The sequence below is a fragment of the Heterodontus francisci genome, chromosome 17 (genome assembly GCF_036365525.1).
Source record: "Heterodontus francisci isolate sHetFra1 chromosome 17, sHetFra1.hap1, whole genome shotgun sequence".
NCBI classification, from domain to species: domain Eukaryota; kingdom Metazoa; phylum Chordata; class Chondrichthyes; order Heterodontiformes; family Heterodontidae; genus Heterodontus; species Heterodontus francisci.
Genome location: NC_090387.1, coordinates 64,592,065 through 64,615,451, shown reverse-complemented (window position 1 = coordinate 64,615,451; position 23,387 = coordinate 64,592,065).

The window sequence follows — 23,387 nt, the reverse complement described above, 5'->3', positions numbered from 1 at the left end:
TAACTCAGTCTTTAATATATTCAATGACCCAGCCTCCACTGCTCTCTCAGAGAAGAAATTCCTCCTCATCTCTGTCTTAAATGGGAGACCCTTTATTCTGAAACTGTCCCCCTAGTTCTAGCTTCCCACACAAGGGGAAACATCCTCTCTGTATATACCCTGTCAAGCTCCTCAGAATCTGATATGTTTCAATAAGATCTCCTCTCATTCTTCTAAACTCCAATGAGCATAGGCGCAACCTGCTTAACCTTTCCTCTTAACACATCCCCTTCATCCCAGGAATCTACCTGGTGAACCTTCTCTGAACTGCCTCTAATGTCCCTCCTTAAGTAAGGAGACCAAAACTGTACACAGGTAGCTGTGGTCTCACCAACGCCCTGTACAGGTGTAGCAAGAATTCCCTTCTTTTATACTCCATCCCTCTCGCAATAAAGGTCAACATTTCATTTGCCTTCCTAATTACTTGTTGTACCTGCATGCTAATTTTTTGTTGTTCACGTACAAAGACACCCAGATCCCTCTGTGCCACAGCATTCTGTATTTAAATAATATTTTGCTTTTCCATTCTTCCTACCAAAGTGGACAACCTTACATTTTCCCACATTATACTCCATCTGCCAAATTTTTGCCCACTCACGTAACCTATCTATAAACCTCTGCAGACTCTGTGTTCTCCTCACAGCTTGTTTTCCCACCTATCTTTGTATTGTCAGCAAATTTGGCTATAATACACTTTGTCCCTTCATCCACATCATCAATATAGATTGTAAATATTTGAGGCCCCAACACTGATCCCTGTGGCACCCTACTAGTTACAGTTTGCCTGAATATGACCCATTTATCTCAACTCTATGTTTCCTGTTAGTTAGCCAATCCTGTATCCATGCTAATATATTACCCCAACACCATGAGCTCTTATCTTGTGTAGTAATCTTTGATGTGGCACCTTTTCAAAAGCCTTTTGGAAATTCAAATACACTACATCTACTGGTTCCCCTTTATCCACCCTGCTTGTTACATCCTTAAAAAACTCTAATAAATTTGTCAAACATGATTTCCCTTTCAATAAAACCATGTTGACTCTGCTTGATTACATTATGATTTTCTAAATGTCCTGCTACTACTTCCTTAATGATGAATTCCAGCATTTTCCTGAGATGTAAGGCAAACTGGCTATACTTTCCTGCTTTCTGTCTCCCTCCTTTCTTAAATAGGAGCGTTACATTTGCAGTTTTCCAATCTGCTGGGTCCATTCCAGAATCTAGGGAATTTTGGAAAATTATAACCAAACCAGTATCTCTGCAGCCACTTCTTTTAAGACCCTAGGATGCAGGCCACCAGGTCCAGGGGACTTGTCAGCCTTTAGTCCCATTAGTTTTCCGAGTACATTTTCTCTAGTGATAGTGATTGCTTTAAGATCTTCCCTCCCTTTTGGCCCCTGATTTTCTAGTATCATTGGGATGCTTTTAGTGTCTTCTACCATGATGACAGGTACAAAATTTTTGTTGAAAGTCTCTACCATTTCCTTGTTTCCCATTATTAATTCTCCAATCTCATCCTCTAAGGGAATAATGTTTGCTTTAGCCTTTATTTAAGTTTAAGAAACTAGTTTCAGACGCAAGTTTCTCACCTTCAAACTGAATGTGAAATCCTATCATATTATGATGACTCTTCCCGAGAGGATCCCTCACTATGAAATCATGAATGAATACTGTCTCACTACACATTACCAAATCTAAAATAACCTGTTCCTTGGTATTGTTCTAAGAAACAGTTCTCTGGCTACCTTTGCCAATTTTATGTGTCCAATCTAAATGAAGATAAAAATCACCCACAATTATTGCGTACCTTTCTTACAAGCACCCATTAATCCTTGATTTATACTCTGCCCTACAATGTAGCTATTGTTAAGGGGCCTATAAACTACTACCATCAGTGACTTCGTTCCCTTGCTATTTCTTATGTCCATCCAAACTGATTCTACTTCTTGATCTTCCAAGCCAAGCTCATTTCTCACTACTATATGGATCTCCTCCATTATGAGTAGAGCTACCTTACCTCCTTTTCCTTTCTTCCTATCCTTTTGAAATGTCAAATACCCTTGAATATTCAGTTCCCAGCCTTGGTCACCTTGCAACCAGGTCTCTATAATGGCTATCAGATGATATCCATTTATTTCTATTTGTGCCAGCAATTTATCTATCTTATTAAGAATGCTGTATGCATTCAGATAAAGAGCCTTTAATTCTCTTTTTACCATCTTTCCCTACTCTGACCCTATTTGTTGGTGCCCTCTCATGTTTTTACGCTCTCCCTTCCTGTCACATTCCAGTTATCATTACCCAAATCGCTACCCTGCACGATTGCCTTGTCCTTTCTCTTAAACTTTCGAAATTTCCCCTCACCTAAACCCACTATTTACTTTAAAGCCCTCTCTACAACCCGAATTATTCAATTTGCCAGGACATTGGTCCCAGCTTGGTTCAAGTAAAGCCCAATCCAATGGAACGTCTCCCTCTTTCCCCAGTACTGGTGCCAGTACCCCATGAATTGAAACCCGTTTCTCCCACACCAATCTTTGAGCCACGCATTCAACTCTATTATTTACCCTATGCCAATTTGCTCATGGCTCAGGGAGTAATCCAGAGATTATTACCTTTGTGATTCTGCTTTTTAATTTAGCCCCTAACTGCTCATACTCACTCAGCAGAATCTCTTTCTTAATCCTACCTAAGTCATTGGACCATGGACCACAACAACTGGATACCTTCCCTCCCACTCCAAGTTACTCTCCAGCACCTAGAAGATAGGAACATAGAAGCAGGAGTAGGCCATTCAGCCCATCAAGCCTTCTCTGCCATTCAATACGATCATGGCTGATCATCCACTTCAAAGATTTTTTCCCACACTATCCTCATATCCCTTTATGTCATTGGTATTTAGAAATCTGTCAATCTCTGCTTTAAACATAATCAATGACTGAGCTTCCACAGCCCTTTGGGGTAGAGAATTCCAAAGATTCACAACCCTCTGAGTAAAGATATTTCTCCTCATCTCGGTCGTATGTGACTTCCCCCTTATTTTGAAATTGTGTCCCCTGGTTCTAGATTCCCCAGCCAGGGGAAACATCTTACCTGCATCGATCCTGTCTATTCCTTTAAGTATTTTGTAGGTTTCAATGAGATCACCTCTCATTCTCCGAAACTCTAGAGAATACAGGCCCAATTTCCCTAATTTCTCTTCATAGGAAAATACCGCCAGCCTGGGAACAGATCAGTAATGGTGCTATGAAACTAACGTCAATTGTCATAAAAACCCATCGGGTTCACTAATGCCCATCAGAGGAAATCTGCCAAGCTTACCTGGTCTGGCCTACATGTGACTCCAGACCCACAGCAATGTGATTGATTCTTAGCTGCTCTCTGAAATGGCCTAGCAAGCCACTCAGTTCTTGAGGGCAATTAGGGATGGGCAACAAATGCTGTCCTTACCAGCGACGCCCACATCCCATGAAAGAATTTAAAAAAAGACAGACTCCGTGCGTTAGCAAAAGTCTCCTGTGTTTAAGCTATTTAGATAAGGTAGACAACCAAAAGCTGTCCATACAAGGACTAGGGGAAACAGATTTAAGGTTTTGGGCAAAAGATAAATTGGGGGGGAAACGTGAGGAACCTTTTTATGCAGCAAGTGATAATGACCAGGAACCAGCTGCCTGTGAGGGTGGTGGAACCGGACATGATCAATGATTTCAGAAGGAAATTGGACAGGCACTTGTAGGGCTACAAGGATAAAGCAAGGAATGGGACTGACTGGATTGTTCTACAGAGAGCTGACATGGACTCAATAGGCTGAATGGCCTCCTTCTATGCTGTCATGACTCTATGCACCTGCATTTCACTGTCCCTGCCTGGTTCCTAGTGCAGTGCAGAATGGAAAATTCATCTCCTGTCTCCATTTTAAAACTGGTTAAGGAAAGGCAGCTTCCAGCTTAATTTAACTGTTTCTCCCTATTGTGTCACAATCATGCCTGGTAATCTGATTAATTGTGTATCAATTGTTTGATTATATGCAGGTGGAGGGTGTCAATTGGGGTCTTACTTGAGCACTTATTATTTATTTTTTATTTTTTGTAATTTAGAGATACAGCACTGAAACAGGCCCTTCGGCCCACCGAGTCTGTGCCGACCAACAACCACCCATTTATACTAACCCTACAGTAATCCCATATTCCCTACCACCTACCTACACTAGGGGCAATTTACAACAGCCAATTTACCTATCACCTGCAAGTCTTTTAGATGTGGGAGGAAACCGGAGCACCCGGCAAAAACCCACGCAGACACGGAGAACTTGCAAACTCCACACAGGCAGTACCCAGAATCGAACCCGGGTCCCTGGAGCTGTGAGGCTGCGGTGCTAACCACTGCACCGCCCATAGCAGACACTTACTGAAACTGGTGGAGGGTTTGAATGAGGAGCTACATGTTTGTAGTCCTTTTATTCTGCACAATAAATGTGAAACCGAGTAAAGATGGGCTCCAGCATTATCCTTCCAAAACAAGCTTTCTGGAGTTTTAACATGGTAGCAGAGGATGGTTGCCTAAAGCTGTAGGTTGGAAACTAGGACATCTTTTTTTATGTAAAAAACTAACATCTAATGGGCTATTGTGGAAAATATGGCAGAGAGCAAGTGTAAATTGTCAGGTTATAAGTACCCTCTGATGTTCTGGGTCTGAACCATATGACCAATGGAAGAATGAAGTAGATATGTGGACACAGTTGACATTTCTACCAAAGCAGAAACAAGGTATGGCCTTGGCTTTGTCACTTCCTACCAAAAGTAAAATCAGAAGTAAAGTGTTTTGTGAACTGGATGCTCATCAGTTGGATACTGATGAAGGGTTGGATCTGCTGTCAGAATTCTTGGACAAAATTTACAAAAAAGATGACCCATTGAATGCGTCTGAGGTACGGTCAGATTTTGATAGATTTTGGGAAACAGAGGTTATTCAATGGAGGAATATATCATGGATTTTAACAGACTGTATAGAAGATTGAAGAAATTCAATTTGGAGATCCCTGGTTCAGTGCGAGCAGTTAAATTGTTAAATTGTGCTAGGGTGTCACATGTGGACAGACTCCTGGTTCTAACTGGGGTTCGGTTCTTGGGCAAAGACTTCCTGTTGAATCAAATGTCGGCTGCCTTAAAGAAATTCCTGGGGAAACGGTCATTTCCGGTAGCCCTGGTTAAACAAAAAGGGCATTCTGCGGTGACATAAAGACTGGAGGACTCAATATTTACTAGATTTCAAAATGGTCCAGATACTGGAAGCAAGCATAAGTACAATGGAAGAGTTGAAGACAGGAGGAATGAGGATGAAAGCACCTTTAACAGGTCTGACTATTACAGTGGAAGACAAAATTGGAACAGCAATCATAGGCAAATGAATGTAAAAGGAACAGTTAATAGGTGCTTCAGATGTGAATCAAAATATCATTATGCAATGAACTGCCTAAGCGGAGGGGCAGAATCCTTGAAATAACACATGGCGCAGAGAAGTCTGAGGCAAAAGAGGAAAATACTGATGAATCTGAACAAATTGTACTCGTCACAAGGAGTTTTAGTGCTATGCTGAATTGTTAGTTGTGGATAACTGTCTGTATTGGATACTGCTTGCACATCAACGGTATGTGGAACTGATTACAATGTTATCTGGATTCACTTAGTAGTGAGCATCAATGTAAGGTTAAGGAATGTAAAAGTACGACCAACTTTAGGTTTGGTGACAACACATTGAAGTCACTGAAGAGGGTATTAATTCTTTTTTTTTATTCTTTCATGGGATGTGGGCGTCACTGGCTATGCCAGCATTAATTGCCCATCCCTAATTGCCCTTGAGAAGGTGGTGGTGAGCTGCCTTCTTGAACCGCTGCAGTCCAGGTGAGGTAGGTACACCCGCAGTGCTGTTAGGAAGGGAGTTCCAGGATTTTGACCCAGCGACAGTGAAGGAACAGCGATATAGTTCCAAGTCAGGATGGTGTGTGACTTGGATGGGAACTTGCAGGTGGTGATGTTCCCATGCATCTGCTGCTCTTGTCCTTTGAGGTGGTAGAGGTCACGGGTTTGGAAGGTGCTGTTTAAGGAGCCTTGGTGCGTTGCAGCAGTGCATCTTGTAGATGGTACACACTGCTGCCACACTGCGTCGGTGCTGGAGGGAGTGAATGTTTGTGGATGGTGTGCCAATCAAGCAAACTGCTTTGTCCTGGATGGTGTCGAGCTTCTTGAGTGTTGTTGGAGCTGCACCCATCCAGGCAAGTAGAGAGTATTCCATCACACTCCTGACTTGTGCCTTGTAGATGGTGGACAGGCTTTGGGGAGTCAGGAGGTGAGTTAGTCGCCATCTCCCCTATACGAGGCCACAGCCTCCCCTATTTCATGTAAAACAGCTGGAGTAAACCACTTTATCAGTACTGATGTAGTCTCCAGTGAGATACCTTTACTGTTGATTAAGTGTTCAATGAAAAAGGCACAAATGAAACTTGATATGGAGCATGATCAGGCAATTCTTGTTGGAAAGTCAGTGAATTTGTAGTTTACCCAGTCAGGGCATTATTGCATACCCTTAAAAAAAACTAATGTTTCTAGTCAGAGTGTTCAACAAGTATTCATGGCATCAGGTGTTAAGAATCAGAGATAAACAGCAAATTTTTTTTTTTAGAGATACAGCATTGAAACAGGCCCTTCGGCCCACCGAGTCTGTGCCGACCATCAACCACCCATTTATACTAATCCTACACTAATTCCATATTCCTACCACATCCCCACCTGTCCCTATATTTCCCTACCACCTACCGATACCAGGGGCAATTGCTAATTGCCAATTTACCTATCAACCTACAAGTCTTTGGCATCTGGGAGGAAACCAGAGCACCCGGAGGAAACCCACGCAGACACAGGGAGAACTTGCAAACTCCACACAGGCAGTACCCAGAATTGAACCCGGGTCGCTGGAGCTGTGAGGTGCTAACCACTGCGCCACTGTGCCGCCCCAAATTGTTTTAAGTTACACAGACAATTTGCTCACCCTTCTTGTCAGAAATTAAAAACCCTGCTAAAGGATGTAGATGTGATTGATGAAGAGTATATGAGGATAATAGAAGAGATTAGTGAAGGTGTGAAATCTGTAAAAAGTATCGAAGGACACCAACATATCCTATTGTCAGCCTTCCATTGGCACGTGACTTTAACGAGGTAGTTGCCATGGATTTCAAAGTATGGGACAAAGACAAGAATATTTTTCTACATTTATGGACCTGGCAACCAGATTTAGTCTTTCTACAATGATACATAGCAAGGACAAAAGGGTGATTATAGACACAGTTATGGAGAAATGGATAGGGACTGGACTTCTGGACTTAGGGCATCAGCTAAGTGCCTGACTGATAATGGAGGGGAATTTGCCAATGACGAGTTCAGAGACATGTGTGAAAACATGAACATTATGGTTATGAATACTGCAGCTGAAAGTCCTTTCAGCAATGGGCTTTGTGAAAGGAATCATACAGTAGTTGAAATGCTGCATAAATTCTTAGCTGACCAGCCAAACTGCAAATTGACAACTGCCCTGCCATGGGCAGTTCATGCGAAGAATTTGCTTCCGATGTTAGGAGGATATTCTTTCTTTTTCTTCTTTTGGGCCTCCTTATCTCGAGAGACAATGGATACGCGCCTGGAGGTGGTCAGTGGTTTGTGAAGCAGCGCCTGGAGTGGCTATAAAGGCCAATTCTAGAGTGACAGGCTCTTCCACAGGTGCTGCAGAGAAATTTGTTTGTCAGGGCTGTTGCACAGTTGGCTCTCCCCTTGCGCCTGTCTTTTTTCCTGCCAACTACTACGTCTCTTCAACTCGATATAGTCCCTATCAATTGGTCTATGGGCAGAATCCCAAATTTTCTTCTTTACTGTGTGACAGTCCTCCTGCTCTAGAAGGCACTACAAATAGTTCAATTTTTTCTGCACATTTGAATGCTTTACATGCAGGGAGACAGGCTTTTATCAAGGCTGAGGTCTCTGAGAAAATTCGGAGAACTCTGAGGCATCGTATAAGGCCATCTGAGGTGGAACGTAAGTCAGGAGATTCGGTATATTATAAAAGAGATGGTCATAGGGAATGGAAGGGCACTGGTAAGATAATCAGCTGTGATGGTAAGACAGTAATTATCAAGCATAGAAATCAAACTGTTAATGGTTCATTCCCCATGATTGATCGGGGTTGATTACAAAATCTCAGAATCTGAGCAGTTGATAGAGGGAAACGATGCACTTTGTACCTCAAATACACATGTGTTTTGTGAAGAAGGTCCTGAGGAACAGAATGAGGTAGATCAAGGGTTGGATAGTAATGTGAGGGATCATGATGCTCAAGAAAGAGCTATTGCATCCAAAGGACAATTGCCCCGGGTTGTTACTTGGGTCACATATATTCCAGAAAGGTCTAATTGGTGGAAGGATGCAGCAATTGTTGGACGTGCAGGAAAATCTACAGGCTAGTTTAAATATTGGTTAAAAGTTCAAGATGATAGCCAAGAAGCAAGGTCCATGGACTAGTAGAATGGGGTGAAAGAGCAGAGGGTAAGAAAACGCAGTGCAAGCTCTAATAGTGGGTCTGGAAGTGACTCTTGCACAAAGAAGTGATCACGTACTGAAGAAAGCGCCTCCAATAATGTGCAGGGGAGACCTTCTAGCAGTAGTCCCAAAAGACATCAAAATGCGAATAGAGCCCATAGTTTGAACAGATTGCACAATGAAACTAAGGCCAGAGAGCACTCTCGGAATTGAACTAGAAGCAGAAGTCCGCATGGTAACCAATAAACTTGAGGATAAACTAATAAAAGAAGCAAAACATAAGGAATTAAGAGAGTTGGTGAGAGTTTGGAGTTTATTCTGAGGTACCAGATAGGGGACAGCCAGCCTTGTCACACAGATGGATTTGTACTGAAAAAGTCCTTCTCAATGGGACTTGTAAGGCTAAAGCGAGGTTAGTTGCAAGGGGTTTTGATGAGCAACTGAGAGATACTGATGTTCGAGTGGGCTCTCCTACAACTGGAAAAATAATTTTCAAAATCCTTTTAGCTCTTTTACCCACATATTCATGGGAGTGTAGATCCATTGGCATAAAAGTCACATTTCTGCAGGGTGATACTTTTCAGAGAATTGTTTCTGAAACCACCCAAAGAGGCAGCAGATGCAGAAGGAGAACTATGAAAACTGAACAAATGCATCTCTGGACTTAATGATGCTTCCCGGGTGTGGTATTTCTCAGTGAGATGTGTTTTGTTGAAAATTGGTTGTGTTCAACTAAAAGCAGATCCTGTAATGTTTTATTGGTATCATAAAGGGAAACTTTCAGGCATCTTCATGATGCATGTTGATGATTTCTTATGGGATGGTACTGCAGATTTTGAGAAATATATTCCTCAGATTAGGGCAGAATTTAAAATTGGGAGTCAGGTGAGTGGGGCCTTTAAATATATTGGTTCAGATATTAAGTAGACCAAGTCTGGAATAACTTAATCAACAATCCTATTTAGGATTAATCGGTTAATCGTGTTAGGTCATCACAGAAAGATGATATATCTAAAGCAGAGACTGAGCAATTGCAAGGCTTGATTTATTAATTAAACTGGTTGTGCTCTGAGACTAGGCCTGATGCTAGTTTTGATGTGCTGGAGTTAAGCACGATGAGGAAACATCCAAAAGTTGAGACTGTTTTAAGGTTAAATAAAACATTAAAAAAACTAAAGCTGGAGAAATGTGTGCTGAAGTTCCCATCCTTAGGTGACCCAAAGAACATGAAGCGAGTTATTTTTAGTGATGCTTCACATGCTAATCTTGCTGATGGGTATTCAAGTGCAGCTGGTTTCATAATATTTCTGATGGGTGAAAATGGGAAATGTTATCCTTTAGCTTGGGAAGCGAAGCAAATAAAACGGGTCGTTGAAAGCACTTTAGCTGCAGAAACATTGGGTCTTGTGGAAGCAGTAGATCTTGGATTCTATTTGTCAAATATCTTGGGTGAAATTCTGAATAAGGGACATACTGAAGATAGGATACACATGGAATGTTATGTGGATAATCGTTCTTTGTGGGACAATGCCTTCTTTCTTCTTTGGCCTCCTTGTCTCGAGAGACAATGGGTAAGCGCCTGGAAGTGGTCAGTGGTTTGTGAAGCAGCGCCTGGAGTGGCTATAAAGGCCAATTCTAGAGTGGCAGACTCTTCCACAGGTGCTGCAGATAAAATTGATTGACAGGGCTGTTACGCAGTTGGCGCTCTCCTTGCGCTTCTGACTTTTGTCCTGCCAACTGCTAAGTCTCTTCAACTCGCCACGCTTTAGCCCCGCCTTTATGGTTGCCCGCCAGCTCTGGCGATCGCTGGCAACTGACTCCCACGACTTGTGATCAATGTCACAGGACTTCGTGTCGCATTTGCAGACGTCTTTAAAGCGGAGACGAGGACGGCCGGTGGGTCTGGTACCAGTGATGAGCTCGCTGTACAATGCGTCCTTGGTGATCCTGCCATCTTCCATGCGGCTCACATGGCCAAGCCATCTCAAGTGCCGCTGGCTTAGTAGGGTGTATATGCTGGGGATGTTGGCCGCCTCGAGGACTTCTGTGTTGGAGATACGGTCCTGCCACCTGATGCCAAGGATCCTCCGGAGGCAGCGAATTTGGAATGAATTGAGACATCGCTCTTGGCTGACGTACATTGTCCAGTCCTCGCTGCCGTAGAGCAAGGTACTGAGGACACAGGCTTCATACACTTGGACTTTTGTGTTCTGTGTCAGTGCGCCATTTTCCCACACTCTCTTGGCCAGTCTGGACATAGCAGTGGAAGCCTTTCCCATGCGCTTGTTGATTTCTTCATCGGGACGCAGGTTACTGGTGATAGTTGAGCCTAGGCAGGTGAACTCTTGAACCACTTCCAGAGTGTGGTCGCCGATATTTATGGATGGGGCATTTGTGACGTCCTGTCCCATGATGTTCGTTTTCTTGAGGCTGATGGTTAGGCCAAATTCGGTGCAGGCAGCCACAAACCTGTCGATGAGTCTTTGCAGACACTCTTCTGTGTGAGATGTTAATGCAGCATCGTCAGCAAAGAGGAGTTCCCTGATGAGGACTTTCCGTACTTTGGTCTTCGCTCTTAGACGGGCAAGATTGAACAACCTGCCACCTGATCTTGTGTGGAGGAAAATTCCTTCTTCTGAAGACTTGAACGCATGTGAGAGCAGCAGGGAGAAGAAGATCCCAAACAGTGTAACTGCGAGAACACAGCCCTGTTTCACGCCACTTAGGATAGGAAAGGGGTCTGATGAGGCGCCGCTATGCTGAATTGTGCCTTTCATGTGGTCATGGAATGAGGTGATGATACTTAGTACCTTTGGTGGGCATCCAATCTTTTCTAGTAGTCTGAAAAGACCACGTCTGCTGACAAGGTCAAAGGCTTTGGTGAGATCAATGAAAGCAACGTAGAGGGGCATCTGTTGTTCACGTCATTTCTCCTGTATCTGTCGAAGTGAGAACAACATGTCAATGGTGGATCTCTCTGCTCGAAAGTCACACGGTGCCTCAGGGTAGACACACTCAGCCAGTTTCTGGAGCCTGTTTAAAGCGACTCGAGCGAAGACTTTCCCCACTATGCTGAGCAGGGAGATTCCACGGTAGTTGTTGCAGTCACTGCGGTCACCCTTGTTCTTATGGAGGGTGATGATATTGGCATCGCGCATGTCCTGTGGTACTGCTTCCTCGTCCCAGCACAGGCAAAGCAGTTCGTAGAGTGCTGAAAGTATAGCAGGCTTGGCACTCTTGATGATTTCAGGGGTAATGCCGTCCTTCCCAGGGGCTTTTCCGCTGGCTAGAGAATCAATGGCATCACTGAGTTCCAATTTTGTTGGCTGTACGTCCAGCTCATCCTTGACTGGCAGAGACTGGGCTGCATTGAGGGCAGTCTCAGTGACAACATTTTCCCTGGAGTACAGTTCTAGGTAGTGTTCCACCCAGCAGTCCATTTGCTTGCGTTGGTTAGTGATTGTGTCCCCGATTCAGATTTGAGGGGGGAAATTTTCATGATGGTTGGCCCAAAAGCTCTCTTAATGCCATCATACATTCCTCTGATATTTCCGGTGTCAGAGGCCAGCTGAATATGACTGCATAGGTGTTGCCAGTAGTAATTTGCGCAGCGCCTGGCTGTTCTTTGTGCAGTGCTTCTGGCTGCTTTAAGTGCTACAGATGTTAACTCGCTGGGGGCTTTCTTGTAGTTCAGCAGTGCAAGGTGCTTAGCGGCTATGACAGGTTCCAGCTCTTCAATGTGAGATTGAAACCAGTCTGCATTCCGCTTCACACGTTTGCCATAGGTGGTCATTGCTGAGTCTCTGATATGGGCCCACTTGGTCTCTGCATCCCCTGTCGGAGTGTTTTGAAGGGCTTTTTCGAGTGAATTTAGAAACTTACATAACAGCTGTGGATGAGAAATTCTGCTAGTGTTGATGCGCGGGTGGCCCTTCTGCTTGGAGTGATGCAGCTACTTTGGTCTGAGTCTAACCTTGCTACACACCAGGGAGTGGTCGGTGTCGCAGTCCGCACTGTGGAAGCTGCGTGTGATTTGATCGTTGTTTAGAGAGGCTCGCCTTGTGACGATGAGGTCCAGCTGGTGCCAACGGCGTGATCTTGGGTGCCTCCAAGATACCTGGTGACAGGATTTAGTGTGAAAGAATGAGTTGGTGATGCAGAGGTTATGATAGGTACATAGGCAGTCTCTGACCATTTTCATTCATCCTACCAGTGGCATAGCGCCCAAGGCAGGAGGGCCATGAGTCATGGTCGGCCCAACCCTGGCATTAAAGTCCCCCAGCAGGAACAGATGTTGGGGATGCTACTAATGATCTTATGGAGTTCATCATAGAACTGGTCTTTAGCTTCAGGTGGGGAGAAGAGTGTTGGAGCATAGATGCTGAGTAGGTGTACTAGATCAGAGGCGGTGAACAGTTGGATGGACAGTATGTGTTCCAAGCCATTTGAGGGTGGCTCTATCATGCTGAGCAAAGAGTTTCTAATGGCGACGCCCACTCCATGCTGTTTTGGTTCTTCAGGATCCCTACCCTGCCAGAAGAAGGTGTAGTCTTGCTCTCTTAGAGATCTGCTCGCAGGGAGGTATGTCTCCTGAAGTGCTGCAATATCTACATTGAGTCTACTGAGCTCGTTGTTAATGATGGCGGTCTTCCGAGAATCGTTGATTTGTGTAAGGTCTTCCGACAGGCCAGGACACATAGTTCTGACGTCCCAGCTTGCAAAACGAAGGGCTGGTACCTTCTTTCCTTTATTGGTCGTGCTGTTTGGTGCGGTGTTGCAGTCCACTTGTCGGGCAATGACCCCGAGCTCCAAGCACCCATTGAAGCAGGTGGACTGTGGCGGGACAGAACCTTACTGACTGGAGGCTGCCCGGTTTGAGGTGGGCGGTAGCTGTCCAGTGAGATGCAATGACCTCTCCCACCAACAAAGGCAACCCGTGGCGCCCAATCTCTACGCCAATTGAGCTGGACTTATAACCCGTAACTGCTGCCTTCCGTGTTGTTTTGGTTGCTGTGAGGCAACTATGGAGTGACCTCTCCATGGTGCATGCCTGGGCAGATGTATGGAGGTTGTGAGTTGCCCAAGCGTCCAAAACCCCCTCTCGGCCTTCCTGGTGGGGTCCAAAGGAGTGCAGAGCATGACATTTGGCACTGGTATGGCTGCAGGAACTGCCGGAAACATGCCAAAGATGACACATGACCGCCTTCGGGGTTCCGCTCTGGATTTTCTGTTGGGGTTTACTCCCTTAGCCTTGGTCTCTCCCGAGACGCCCACAAGGCAGTGGGGTTGTTAGGGCCCCTACACAGGGGTAGGTGAATGCCGGTGGGAGGAGGTGGGGGGGAAGGGGATGCGTGGGGGAGGGGGTGCGAGGAGGAGGGGTGCGGTGGGAAGGGGTGGAGGGAAGCGGGTGCGAGGGGAAGCTGGGAAGGGGGCTGCAGGGGGTGCAGGGGAAGGGGGTGCGAGGGGAAGATGGTGAGAGGGGGGAGCTGGGAAGGGGTCTGCAGGGGATAGGGGAGAGGGGTGCAGGGGAAGATGGTGTGAGGGGGAGCTGGGAAGGGGGTGCGAGGTAGGTGGGGGAAGTGGGTGCGAGGTGGGTGAGGGGAGGGGGTGCAGGCAACAAAACACCTCACCAGCTCCCACCATCGTCCCCCCCACAATAATGCACTGCCACTGGGATCGGGACCCGGGAGCCGAGCCGGAGACGCAGGGAAAGCCCGCGTGGAAACAGCGCGGAGCCGCCGAGTGAGCGGGAGCCTCCGCCAGGACCACGCGGCCGCTCCTCCCCCCGATCGCCGCCGCGGACAGGCCCCCCGAACACAGCCACGCTTACTCTTACCAAATCCCTCTTTTAGAAGTCCTCTGTTCCCTTCTCACTCCGTTACTACCTCACTCCACTCCCATCTCACTCAGCCTCCACCTCACTCCATCCCCACCACCTCACTCTGTTCTCACCTCACTCCGTTCTACCTCACTCTGCTCCCGCCTCCTTCCTTTCCCATCTCAATGTACACTCTACAAAAAGTGAGAAAAGAGTACGTATTGACCTTGCCAGATTGAAACAAATGCTGGAGCGAAAGGAGTTCCCCAAACTTAAAAGGGTAGATGCAAGTCATCAGCTATCCAATTGTTTCACAAAAAGAAATGCTCGTACAAAGAAATTGTTAGGAGTGCTGGATGAAGGGCGTCTCACAATGTAATACTTGGTACTCAATACGGAATTTATTTTGAAATGTTCTTTGAGCATGTTAATCAACGTTGTATTATAAAAAAAAGAAGGGACTCTGTGAATCTCTTAATTGTGTATCAATTGTTTGACTATCTGCAGGTGGAGGTGTTATTTGGGGTCTTACTTGAGCACTTATAAGCAGACACTTACTTAGACTCATGAAGGGTTTGAGTGAGGAGCTACATGTTTGTAATCTTTTTACTGTGCACAATAAATATGAAACTGAGTAAAGCTAAGCTCCAGCATAACAAGCTTTCTGGAGTTTTAACAGTGCCTAACTATAAAAATAGTGACAAAATTGATCACATTAACTACCATGCCACAAGATTACTGCCCACATTAGCAAAACTATAGGAACAGTCTTCGGTCCTGAAAGCAGATGTTAGGGAGCTAGGAAGGAGATTAAAAAGCAGGACCTCAAAAGCAGTAATTTCAGGATTACTCCCAGTCCCACGTGCAAGTGAGAAAAGGCTTAGGAGAATTGAGCGATTGAACACGTGACTGGAGAACTGGTGTAGGAGGGAGGGCATCAGATTTCTGAAACATTGGGACCAGTTCTGGGGCAGGAGGGACCTGTACAAGATGGACAGGTTGCATTTTAGCAGGATTGGGACAAATGTCCTTGCAGGGAGATTTGCTAGAGCTGTTGGGGAGGGTTTAAACTAAATTGTCAGGGGGATGGGAACCTGAGAGGGAGCTCAGATTGGAGGGAAGCAAAACTGGTAACTTGTCAGGGGTGTGGGAACAAGGAGCAAGTATCAGAGAGGAATACCAAGGTGTACAGAATACTGGGGGAGATAGATAGCACTAGAGTAGGGAACAGTAAGTTATTAGGTGGAGTCAGAGTAAGGGAGAAAGTAATAAAGTCTGAATCGGGGTTAATGTGCATGAATGTGAATGCACAGAGTGTGGTTAATAAGACTGGTGAGGTACAGGTGCAGATTGCCATGTGAAAATGTGATGTTGTGGCTATAACAGAGACCTGGCTCAAAGAAGGGCAGGACTGAGTGTTAAATATTCCTGGATACAAGGTGTTCAGGAAAGATAGGAAAGGGAAAAAATGGGGAGGGGTGGCGGTATTGATCAAGGAGAGCATTGCAGTGCTGGAGAAAAAGGATGTCCCAGAGGGGTCGAGGACAGAATCAATTTGGCCAGAGCTAAGGAACAAAAAAGGTGCGGTTACATTGCTCAGCGTTGTCTATAGGCCACCAGGTAGTGGGAAGGATGTGGAGGAACAAATTTGCAAGGAAATTACAGAGAGGTGCAAAACTTATAGGGTAGTTATAATGGGGGACTTTAGACTAACATAGACTGGGATAACAGTAGTGTAAAGTGCAGTGAGGGGCAAGAGTTCCTAGAGTGTGTTCAGGAATTTTTTCTACAACAGTATGTTGATGGTCCAACAAGAAAAGAGGCTCTGCTGGACCTGGTTCTTGGGAATGAGGTGGGCCAAGTGGATCAAGTATCAGTAGGAGAGCATTTAGGAGATAGTGATCATTGTATCATAAGGTTTAGGATAACTATGGAAAAGGACAAGGAGAAATCCAGGGTAAGAGTAATTAACTGAGGGAAGACCAACTTCAATGGGGTAAGAATGGAGCTGGGGTGAATAAATTGGAGTCAAATGCTGGCAGGAAAACCGGTAGATGAACAATGGGCTGCCTTCAAAGAAGAAATAGTTCGGGCACAGCTGAGATATGTTCCCTTGAAGGGGAACAGTAGGGCAAATCCAGAGCTCCCTAAATGACAAAAGAGGTAGAGATTAAGATAAAAAAAGAAAAAGTGTGCTTATGATAGATGCCAGGTATATAATACTATTGAGAACCAAGCTGAAAATAGGTCCTAAGAGGGGAAGTGAAAAAGCAATTATGAGAAGCAAAGAGAGAGCATGAAAAGAGACTGGCAGTTAGCATTAAAGGAAATCCCAAAGTTTTCTATAGGCATATAAATAGTAAAAGGGTGGTAAAAGGAGGAGTGGGGCCGATTATGGACCAGAAAGGGGATTTATACATGGAGACAGAGGGCATAGCTGAGGTATTAAATGAATACTTTGCATCTGTCTTCACCAAAGAAGAAGATGCAACCCAGGCAATGTTGAAAGAGGAGGTCAATCGGACACTAGAGGGGTTTAAAACTGATAAAGAGGAAGTATTAGATAGGCTGTCTGTACTTAAAGTGGATAAAGCACCAGGACCAGATGAGATGCAACCAAGAATACTGAGGAAAGTGAAGGTGGAAATTGCAGAGGCACTAGGCATAACTTTTCAGTCCTCCTTAGACTCAGGAGTGGTGCCAGAGGACTAGAGTATTGCAAACGTTACACCCTTGTTCAAAAAAGGGTGTAAAGATAAGCCCAGCAATTACAGGCCAGTCAGTTTAACTTCGGTGGTAGGGAAATTTGTAGAAAAAATAATTCGGGACAAAATCAATAGTCACATGGACAAATGCGAGTTAATTAAGGAAAGACAGCATGGATTTCTTCAGGGAAAATCATGTTTAACTAACTTGCAGGAGTTAACAGAGAGGGTTGATGAGGGCAATGTTGTTGATGTGGTGTACATGGACTTTCAAAAGGCATTTGATACAGTGCCACACAAGAGACTTGTGAGCAAACTTGTAGCTCATAGAATAAAAGGGACGGCAGCAACGTGGATATGAAATTGGCTGAATGACAGGAAACAAAGAGTAGTGGTTAATGGATGTTTTTCAGACTGGAGAAAGGTTTGTGGTGGAGCTCCCCAGGGATCAAAGTTGGGACCCTTGCTTTTCCTGATATATATTAATGGCCTCGACCTTGGTGTACAGGGCACAATAGTTTGCAGATGATACGAAACTTGGAAGCATTGTGAACTGTGAGGAGGATAGAACTTCAGAAGGACATAGACAAGTTGGTGGAATGGGCAGACAGGTGGAAGATGAAGTTCAATGCAGAGAAATGTGAAGTGATTCATTTTGGTAGGAAGAACATGGAGAGACAATATAGAATAAAGGGTACAATTCTAAAGGGGGTGCAGGAGCAGAGGGACCTGGGTATATATGTGCATAAGTCATTGAAGGTGGCAGGACAGGTTGAGAGAGCAGTCAATAAAGCATACAGTGTCCTGGGCTTTATTAATAGGGGCCTAGAGTACAAGAGCAAGGAAGTTATGTTGAACTTGTATAAGACACTAGATCGACCTCAGCTGGAGTATTGTGTCCAGTTCTGGGCGCCGCACTTTAGGAAAGACATGAGGGCATTGGAAAGAGTACAGAAAAGATTCATGAGAATGGTTCCAAGGATGAGAAATGTAAGTTATGAAGGTAGATTGGAGAAGTTAGGACTGTTTTCCTTGGAGAAGAGAAGGCTGAGAGGTGATTTGATAGAGGTATTCAAAATCATGAGGGGTCTGGACAGAGTAGATAGAGAGTAACTGTTCCCACTCATGAAAGGATCGAGAACGAGATGGCACAGATTTAAAGTCTTTGATAAGAGAAGCAAAACTGACATGAGGAAAAACTTTTTCACGCAGCGAGTGGTTAAGGTCTGCAATGCGCTGCCTGAAAACATGGTGGAGACAAGTTTAGTTGAAGCATTCAAAAGGGAATTAGACAGTTATATGAAAAGGAAGAATGTGCAGGGTTATGGGGAGAAGGCAGGGGAATGGAACTGAGGGAGTTGCTCTTTCAGACAGCCAGTGTGGACACGATGGGCTGAATGGCCTCCTTCTGCGATGTAACAATTCTGTGATTCTGTAATGAATGACTACAAGTTTCTCCACGTGCTCAATTTGTCACATAGCCAAAGTAATCACTGTGATTTTGCCGCTGGGATACATGTAATGCTGGAGGAACTCTGAGGCCACATGTCATTACCTCAGTCATTAACAGAAGAGAACGTCTAAAGAATTATCCCTGGATTGTTGAGTGAATCAAATGCTACAGAACACAGACCAATAGAAATCATCCTGGTTTCCCTGCTCTCAATCTGAGTAAAGCATTCAACTCTTTCAACCACTGCTAACCTTCCCAAATGTAGGTACGTTGCTATTGGCTGATTTCATAGAAAATCTACTGGGTAGAAATTAAGAAATTTTATAGTTTATTATCATTGCCAAAGCCACAGTTTACAGGTTACTCCAAGCAGTTATCATTGATTTTCTGCTGTTCCTAACTCTGGTTAACTGTCAACTCAAATTTACAGGAAGCAGTGATGACTGGGGCTGAAAATCCATAGCCCTTTTGGCACATTTATGTCATAACTCTAGTGGGAGTGCATGGATTGGCTGCAAGTTAGGCCGTATCCAAATCCCAGTCTTGCATGGGATATTCCTGATGGCAGATCAGGGCAGTGGAAAGAGACTCTGCCCATCCAAACTGGGCCATCAGCATTAGGACGTAGGGACTTCTAAAGCTGGAAATTCTTACTTGCCCAGCCTCACAGCTAGCTGGTGGATCACACTGAGTGAGACCTGGCAAACCAGCTCATTGAATGGTAAGAGAAAAAGAAAGGCTTGAATTTATACAGTGCTTTCCATGACCACCATATATCTCAAAGCACTTTACAGCCAATTAAATATTTTTCTGAAGTGTAGTCGCTGCTGTAATGTAGAGTGTGGACATAACTGAGGGTTCAAGCCTGGATCAAGGCTCGGATCAGGGAAGAGGATATTCTTTTCTATACAGTTCCCTTGAAAAGGGAGCTGAGGTGACATTGGTGGCTGCTTTCCCTGCCCAGCACAGTCCACTTCAACAAAAGTATGCAGGCCCCTTCAGCAGGCAGGCACCCCAAATATATCCCTACACACCTGCTTGCCAGAGACACATAAGAAAAGATCTCGTCAACGTTGCTGGACTCAGTGCCAGTGGTCTAGAAGAGGCACATCTCTGCACTTACACAAGGATGCAGCTGCAATAGATTTTCAACCCCACTACTGTGTTTATTGATGACTCCCAGATATCCATCCCATAGCAGTAACCAGTCTCTGGAATCCATCCATGCACAACCTGTACCCAGCCACCAGATGCCACCCATTCACCACCAACAGCCAGCCAAACTAAAGCCAGCCAGTGCTCATGATAGAACTGAAAGGTTTGCAATTTGGTGGCGAGGGTGGTAAATCAAGAGAGAAAGAAGCTGCAGGCCTGAGGAAAGAACTTCAGACCAAATCTGTGGAAAAACTAAAGCAGAGAAGGCCAAAAAAAACAGTAATTATTAGTGCTTGCTGAGATGCTGGAAACTGCTTGGTGTATTAGAGGACCACTGCAGAGCACAGAGTGCATGGTTGCACCACCAGTTGAATGTAGCCCATGATACAAGGGGAAAAAACTGCAAAGAGAGGCTCTGGGAACTAGGACAGAGAAAACAAGCCCTCTTTTGCTTCCTGCACCCCACCCCAGCCTATGCTGGAATTGTGTTTCCTACCCGCCATCAATGGTGAAACCCTGCCCATTCTTGCCACCGCTAGCCCCCAGTCCATACTGACACTGTGACCTTTTCCCACCAGTATATAGCCACATTCAATCATTTCTGCTTTGCTAAACAACAGGATTCAATAGAACCAGTAGGACGGCACAGTGGTTAGCACCGCAGGCTCACCGCTCCAGCGACCCAGGTTCGGTTCTGGGTACTACCTGTGCGGAGTTTGCAACTTCTCCCTGTGACGGCATGGGTTTCCACCGGGTGTTCCGGTTTCCTCCCACAGCCAAAGACGTGCAGGTTGATAGGTAAATTGGCCATTGTAAATTGCCCCTAGTGTAGGTAAGTGGTAGGAGAATGGTGGGTATGTGGTCAGGAATATGGGATTAATGTAGGATTAGTATAAATGGGTGGTTATTGGTCGGCACAGACTTGGTGGGCTGAAGGGCCTGTTTCAGTGCCATATGACTCGATGACTCAGGTAGGACTGACTCCAGGGCTAGAAATTGCCTGGCTTCTGGGTGCAGTCATGATTTGTGACCTGCCCATGACAGTTCCCATTAGGGTGGGCAGCATGTAAATTTGATACATCTGCATGATTGTTCTCTCTGCTGGGCAGGGAGCCGTACAGTGTTGTGCAGATACCATGTGCTGCTCTTCTTAAAAGCAGGCTGTCCCTCTTAAAGGGAAGCTGCGCTGAATAACACTGTGGAATGTAAATGATGGAAAATTGAATATCAGGGCAGAGAGGGGGTTCCAGAGTGACAGTTGTGGCACTGGAAATATTAGTGGTGGAGCTGTACAGGTTTGCCATGGTTACATAGAGGGGGGGGGGGGGGGGGGGGGTGCTGGAGATTCTCAAGGACCATCCTTACAAAGAAATGGGAGCAGTGCCAAGGGAGGTCAATTCCTGATGTCTCAACCCAAGGACCTGGCAGCGGTGCTGCAAAAATGCTAATGACCTCACATTGGTGGTCAATGTCAGTGAATGCATCTTCACATGACATCTTGTACCCACTACACCAGACTAAGTTGGGAGTAACCCTAAATCAACAGTCTCACCTAGGGAATGTTAATAGGATCCTGATAAAATGGGCCAGATCCTCACAAAAGGAAGACTCTGCAACCAAGGAACAAGCAGACCAGTTAAGGAGCTTAATCAGGCAATTAAACTGGTTGTGCATGCAAACTAGACCAGATGTTTGCTATGATGTATTAGGATTGAGCACCATGTTGAAACATGCTACTGTTTGGGGAAGTGCTAAAAGCAAATGAGACATTGAAGAAATTGAGTTTTGACAAATGTACACTCAAGTTTCCAGCCTTGGGTGATCCGGAAGAAATGAAATTAGCCATTTTTAGTGATGCTTCACAACTGATCTGCCCGATGGTTTTTCAAGCACAGCAGAGTTCATTATATTTTTGGTGGGAAGAAATGATAAATATTGTCCTTTAGCCTGGGAATCGAAGAAAATAAAGAGGATAGTTAAAAGCACCTTAGCTGCTAAGACATTTGCATGGGTAGAAGCAATAGATAATGGGTATGTATTTGAGTATTTTAAAGGAACTCACATCAGGGGCAATCGGAGAAAAATGTTCCTCTAGAATGCCATAGAGATAATCCATGCTCTCTGGGACAACGTCCATTTGACAAAAAGTGTCACGGAAAAGTGTTCGAGGATTGATCTTGCTAGTATATAAGAAATGTAGGAACAAAACAACATTTCCAAAATAAAATGGGTCAACACGAGTCATCAGTTGTCAGATTGTTTTACAAAAAGAAGTACTTGTTCAAAGAAATTGTTGGATGTCTTCGAAGAGGGCCGTCTTGTGTTATGACGAGTTGATAGATCATGGAAATTTTTATGTTAAGATCGCTGTATAATTCGTTAAACAAGTTTTTTTTGTTAAAAGGGGGGAACATACAGTATGTTAATGGCTGATGCTGTTGAAGGTTGATGGTATAACAATGTAAGATAAAGACAAATGTACCATTTTGTCTCTCTTCTTTTTAGTTTTATAATATATGTATTTAATTTAAAGAGGGGAATCTGTTAGTGTCTAAAGTTCTGTTAATGGATGTTAAATACCTAGTAGATGAAGGCAATAGGGTGAACAGGTGTTGGGTGTTGTTAGGAGTGGAGAAGTAAACTCTGTGGCAAGCAATAAACAGTCTCCACCAAAGCATCCTAGTTTGAGTGTATTCTTCACAAACAGGCTTGGAAGTTCTGACATGTATGATGTCAGGATACCTACATTCACAGCCTTCCCATGCATGCCGACGATACCCCTGTGAGCACCCTCTTCCTGAGAGAATGCAATGCAGGCTGCACAGGAAGCAACCAGTGACCTCTCAGGCCCCAGCAAAGCAACACTGGAAGGCAGTGCTACGGCAATGAATTTTGCACCCAAGGAGTCAATAGGACTCAGGTCGGGAACAAAACTAGGCTGACTTTGGTATCCAGCCGACAAGGAACATGATAAGACAGCAGCCCTGGTGCCAGTTGATGAGCCTATGGCACCAATTCTGGGTTTCCAGAAGTGATCATACACCTGTCAGTAAAACCTTAAAGTAGGCATATGCAATGATCCCTCTAAATCTTCTTTGTTGTGCGGGATACCTTTTAAATTTTTTGTCTGGACATACAGTATCTTGAAGGGGACAGTTTGTGAGCGGTCTGCACAGTACCTTCATGATTGCTGCAGAGCCATGCATGCATGCAGCTTAAAGGGAAAATTGGGCATATATATAATGTGCCTATCACTGAACCTTTGACTGGAAAGGGACAGCAGATATTAGCAACTCAGTTCAATTGAGGCACACCACAGCAGTTGTGAAGTTTTTGATCATACTATGATCTTTGTTAAAGTGGGCTATACAAGAACATGCATTGTACATGAAATGGAAAACAAAGAGAAAATATTTTTTATTTGATCTTCCTTTCTTGTTCATTATGACCGTCATAAAAATCTACAGTCACAAGATTAACAGCTGAAATAAAATCATTAAATGTTCGCATTTACAAAGAGAAATGTTCCCTCGATTTGGGAAGTTACTTTAGATGGAAAATTGTGCATGTCACTCAGCTATTTAAGAAAGGCAATGGGTTGGATATCCCAGACCATTCTCAAATGTCCTCTTC